We start from the raw sequence: 6000 nt of genomic DNA on the forward strand, positions 1-6000 counted from the left end.
GCGCCCAGGCGCGGAGGCTCCTGCCGGCGCGAGGCTGGAGCTCGGCGGCTCTGCCCTCCGCCGCGCTCCGGCCGGAGCTCTCGGCGAGAGGCGCGGAGAGCCCGGAGGGCGGCCCCGGCTCCGGGGGCGCGGCGCCTACTCGGACGCCCGGCGCGCGCCGACCGCCCGGGCCGGAGAAGCAGCGGCCGCCGCCGCGCCCGCCCCAACACCTCGGCCGCGCCGCCGCCGCCGCCGCCCGCGTCGGCCGCTTGCTGGCCGAACCCGCCGCCCTCGGCTTCCCGGGCTCGGCGTCCGGAGAGCCGCTCCTGCCTGCGCCGAGCGGGAGCTGCGGGGGCAGCGCGAGCCGGGGACGAGCGCGGCGGAGGCGGAGGCGGAGACGCGGCGAGGGGGGCCGAGCGCTACCCCGTGGCCGCGACTGGAGAGCAGCCTGCGCGCGGGGAGGGGGGGCGGCGGCGGCGGCCCCGAGCCAGGCCCGGGAGCGAGCCCCGCGGAAACGCGAGCCGTTTGCGCGGCCGCGGGCGCCCAGCGTCTCCGGGACCCGCCGGAGGGCAGCAGTGGCAACCTGGAACCTTAGCCGGGCGGGATGCGCCCAGAGCCCCTGGGGTCTCTTGCCCAGCCTTCCCTTCCAGCCTCGAACCGGTACCCCCATCTCAGAGGCCTCATTCCACCTCGCTCCCCAGCAGGGAACCCCGACACCCTTCCCGGACGTTGAGTAACACGGGTGGAGGGGGAGCCGGGAACAGGGGTTCGGTCAACTGGTTGATTTCAGTTTGCCCTTCCCAGGTAGGCTTTCAAAAGTCTGGAACCGCTCAGGGCGGAGAGCAGAACGAAGAGAGAGGCAGGAGACTTACAGATGGCCCAGAAAATGAGGTTGGTGCCAAGGCATATGCATCCTTTCTTCTTTAAAAAAAAAAAAAAAAAAAAAAAATTTTTTTTTTTCTTTTTGAGCTCTCTTGCAGAGTAGAAGAACGGTAAATTAGGAAAGAAGCTATAAAAAAAGGGAGCTTGGAGATTTCCTTCGCGCTCGACCAGAGAAGTCAGCTGAACTCAGGAACTGAGCCCAGCATTCCTGAGGCAGACGCCCAGCGCCGGATTCCAGGACTCAGGTACCCAGTCCTGGGTCCTAGACAGCCTTGCTTCCAGGGACCCCTTTCTCCATGAAAATACCCCTTTGTGTACATAGAAAATAATAGTTATGACTGTGTTGGCACAGAGACGAAGATATTAATTTTACATATTGAAACCATTTTCTTCAACCTGAAAGTTCATCGATTTCTCCTGATTTTAAAAGAAAGGAAAACATTTCCCTGCCGCGCTCCTGGCGCTGCGCTGGCGGAGCCGCGTGGCGTCTCCCTGTCCCGTGGTATTTCCGCTGAGAGCAAAGATTCCACCTGCAGGCCCCGCGCTTTTGTACTCTCTCTCCCTGGCGGCCCTTTCCACCCCAGAGGGCATCCTTTCTGATTGCTGTGGAGCAGACACAGCCCTGCCAAGCTTTTATCACTTTTATATTCCCTTCTCACCTGCCTGGGAAAAAGAACCCTGGGCCTCCTCTGAAAGCGGCTGAGAAGCCAGCCTGCTTTACCTACGTGCTTCCATAGCCTAATCAAACAATGTTTCGTGACTCTTGCCCCCACCACCTCCGTGAAAACCTGTGCTTCATCCCAGGCTGAAGTCCTGACTGGCTGACGAGTAAAAGGGGGGAAGCTTCGAGGGGCAGGTGGCCTAGGTGTGGCCAGCCCTCCTTCGCCTTCCTGGCCGCGTCACTGCTGGCTGCTTGGGGATGACCAGCTGGGGCCTCGCACACGCCTGCCTGCGCTCACCACCCCGTCCCAGGGCTCAGGCCCTTCCCAGGCCTCGGGAGAACAGCTGTCCACAGGATGCTGTTACACTCTCCGCTCACAGAGGGGGCCTGAGAGCCGGATTTGCAGGAACCTCTGCTTCTCAGCCAGCAAAGGACCTGCAGAAAGGCTGCGTCTCCATTCTCTGAGAGTGGGCGCTCCCATCCACCCGAACGGCCACCTTCCTCGTGTCCGGCCCTAGACTTCGGCTGCCAGGAGTCTGAGCCGGATGCTCCTAGGAGCTCCGAACAGCGTTTATTTCTTTGTCAAAAGAGACACGGTTGCACAACTGTGCGTAGCCCCACGCACCTTCTTCTGGGAGTTTAATCCCCACAGGCCAGGGCCGGGCACCAACCGGTGGCAGCTGGTGGTGGAGGAGGCTTCCTTCTGTGTCGGAAGCCTCCAGGCGTGCCCGCTCATTAGAGAGTGAAGAGGACGGTACCCTTCCAGCACACCTTTGTCTCCGTCCATCTGAGGCTGTCTGCCGCCTCCGCCTGTACACACACAGACAGGAAGGGAACTGATTTTGCTTCTGAGAGTTTCCCTGGCCCAGGAGGAGGCTGAGTAGGGAGTCTGCCGTGGTGAGAGGGGCCAGTTACGGAGAAAGTCACTTGCAGACACCATGACCTCATTCTTGGCAACAGCGATGTAATTAGAGGTTGCAAGTGGCGCAGTTACAGTGGGGACCCCATCCGGAGGGGCCATGTGTCTGTCCCAGGCTCTCCTCTGCCTCCCTGGCCCCTTTTAATTTGAGTCTGTGGGTACAGCTCTCCCGGAAAGCTCGGCGGGACAGGATCTGGGGCTTTCCCTTCATTTGTACCCCACCTCCCTACATCCCCAGAGCAGGCAGGCCCACAGAAGGCTCTTTCTTGGTGACGCACTCCCCGTCCATTCCAGTCTGTAAATTTGAGGTGGCAGGTGGGCACAGCCACTGAGATGAGCACAATTCATTTCAAATGAGAAGGAAACGCCGGGGTCACCCCGCGGCCCCGCCCCCTCTCCCATTCCAGATGGATGCTGTGCGTTTAAAACGTCATCCTTCTCGTAGAAAAACCTTTGCAAGGGCCCCAAACAGGACCGCGCTTTCTTAGCCTCCCATCCCACACATCCCAGCCCGTGCAAGAGCATTACTGCAGAACTTGGCCAAGGAGCCTTCGGTGTGGGAGGTGAATTACACCGTGTGCCAGCCAAGAGCGGGGAGCCCAAGCCCAGGACGGTCAGACGGAGCTGCTCAATCTCACAGAAGGCTAAGATCCTCCCCACCGTCCCTCAGCCTCCAGCCCGTCTTCTGCCCCGTCGTACACAAGGAAACCAAAGGGTAGGCTGGGTCGGCTCCTCAATAAGATTATTATAGTTTTTTTTTTTCCCCTATTTTCTATTATCTTAAATGTAACAACGAGAACAGAGTGTTCTTTTGCAGGGCCAGGCGAATCCTCCACCCACAGGGAGCAGGCGGGCAACAGTGATGCTGCAGAGGTAGACACGTGTGCCCTCTCCCGGCCCCCTCCCTGTCCCCACTCCCTCATCCCTGCTTCCCAAGGTGCTCCAGGGGCTGCCCGCAGCAGGGAAGCCCTCTCCAGGGGTTAGATTGCTGAGGAGGAGAGGTAGAAGAGTGAGCCTCAGGAGGAGGGGAAAAGGCCTAGGCCGGACTCCATCTAGAAGGAGGGCTTCCCCCGGGGCGCTCGTGGTAAAGAGCCCGCCTGCCAGTGCAAGACAAGAGAGGTGTGGGTTAGAACCCTGGGTTGGGAGATCCCCTGGAGGAGGGCATGGCCACCCACTCCAGTGCTCTTGCCTGGAGAATCCCGTGGACAGACGAGCCTGGTGGGCTACCGTCATGGGGTTGCAAAGAGTCGGACACGACTGAGCAACTTAGAACACAGGCCATCTAGAAGGAAGAAGAGAGAGGCCAGAAGAGGGTCAGGGTTGAAATGGTTTTTATTTACTTTTGGCAGCCCCTTGCGGCTTGAGAGATCTTACTTCCCTAACCTGGGATTGAACCCTTGCCCCCTGTGGCTGCAGCGCAGATTCTCAATCACCGGACCATCAGGGAAGTCCCTGAAGCGGTCCTTAAATTACAGGTTTCAGGGCAGAAGTACTTCCCAAACCCATCCTTCCCTCTCCCCCCAGCTCCTCCCCACTCCTCCCCCCTCCCCCTCCACAGCGTCTCACTCCCTGCTGTTCTTGGGGTTGCCATGGGCACAGCTGGGAGAAGTCCCGCAGAGCAGGGACCCTCAGCAGAACCATCTCTGCTCCACCTGAAGGGAACTCAGACAACTAATTGCCTTGAAACACGGCTCCTGGTAAATAATTAATGGCATTCTTTTTTTTGTTTGTTCTGTTCTGAGGACGGAGAAAGGGATGGAGTCAAGTTGATAGGAGAGGTTTATTAGTCTCCATCGGAAAAGAGGGATGCTCTGGGGTCCTGTCTCAGGCAGCTGGGGCTTCCCTAACCCAATGCCACAGGCTGCCCGCTGGGAAGTCCAAGGTCAAGGGGCTGGTATAGTCAACTCTTGGGGAAGGCGCACCTCCTGGCTTGTAGACGGCCGCTTTCTTGCTGTGTCCTTATGTGAGAGAGAGAGGGGATGGGGTTGGTGGGGCCGGGGGAGGGGGGGAGGCTGGAGGAAGGGAAGGAGCTCTGGGCGGGCACACTTCCTCTTTCTTTTAAAAAAATATTTGTTGATTTATTTTTGGCTGTGTTGGGCCCTAGTTGAGGCATGCGGGCTCAGTAGTTGCAGCACATGGGCTTAGTTGCTCTGAGACATGTGGGATCCTAGTTCCCAAACCTGGGGTCGAACCTGAATCCTCTGCGTTGGAAGACAGATTCTGGGCTGTCGGGGAAGTCCCCCACTTCCGCTTCTTATAAGGACACCAATCCCGCCTTTGCTGTCCCATCCTTATGTACCCATCTAAACCCAATTATTAATGTCTCCAAGAGACCCCATTTCCAAATATTGTCACATTTGTGAAGGTTGACAATTGGGGTAGAATACAGTTTACACCGCTATAGTCCCCTAGCCCAAGATCCACCCCATCCTCAATTACGTGCTATAACTTACTGTCACTCTCTTGGGAGAAAGGGCCTAAGAAAATAGCACATGTTCACGGCTGGGCTGGGGGCAGCTTGCTTCTCTGGCTTTCCTGTGCTAAGGCCAGAACCACCGTGGGTGTAGCTATCCATTTACCAAACCCAGGATCTGATTGGCTGCGAATATACCTAAATGGTCTGGGGTTTCATCTTCCATGCCCTCCAAGAGGAGGAAAAGAGACACAGAGAGATGGAGGAGAAACCCACCAATACTGGTGCAGAAATGAAACGCACCTGGCCTGCTAGTCCGGAGCCAGATGCAAGCCAGAGAGAATGGAGGTTAACAGACCACAGGAGACAGCATTTTTAAACAATAAAACTGCTAAATGTAGGCTAGGCTGGGGAAGGAAGTGAACGCATGAGGAAACACAGGCATCTGCTGTATCCAGGCCATTTTCAGTCACTCTGAGCCCCCAGCTCAGCGTGCTGGGGAGATGCAGTCGCGTCTGGTGGAGAAGCAGTGCTCACACTGGACAGGAGAGGGCGCTATAAAGACATACTGCTGGCAGGCCCAGGAAGGAGGAAGTGGGTTGGGGTCAAGTGTGCACTTTGTGGTCGTTTCAGGAACAAGACCAGCATATATTTTCCTCAAGAGTGTCCTTAACGTGTCTATAATACAGGGTAGAGCACCACAGAGAAGCCCGCCTCTGGGTGGCCGGGACATTGATCTTTAAATTAGACAAGGATTTAGAATCGTTTAAGGCCATTCAAAATCACAGAGCGATGAACTCGAACTTGAGCAGGGTTTATTTCATCTGCTTAGTACGGGAGGAAACTGTGGCTGTGCCTTTCAGAGCCATCAGAGGCGAGCTCTCCCAACTTAAAAAGTGAGTGCCTTTGATTGGGCGCCGTCGGCGTCAGGAACACTCACCTCTTGACTGTTTCGAAGCCACGCTACACACGGCATGGCTGCCTTAAGGCTGGGGCCTGCCCACCCCTGAGCCTGAAACGCCCTTCCTCCCAGTGTCCGCAGGGCTCACCCCTCCACCTCCTCTGTGTCTCTGTTTAGATGGTACCCGGCCAGTCAACCACTTTGAAAAAGGAACCCACCCGGAGGGCGATGCTCACAGTCCCTAC

This window comes from Muntiacus reevesi, chromosome 18 (assembly GCF_963930625.1).
Source record: "Muntiacus reevesi chromosome 18, mMunRee1.1, whole genome shotgun sequence".
Lineage (NCBI taxonomy): Eukaryota > Metazoa > Chordata > Mammalia > Artiodactyla > Cervidae > Muntiacus > Muntiacus reevesi.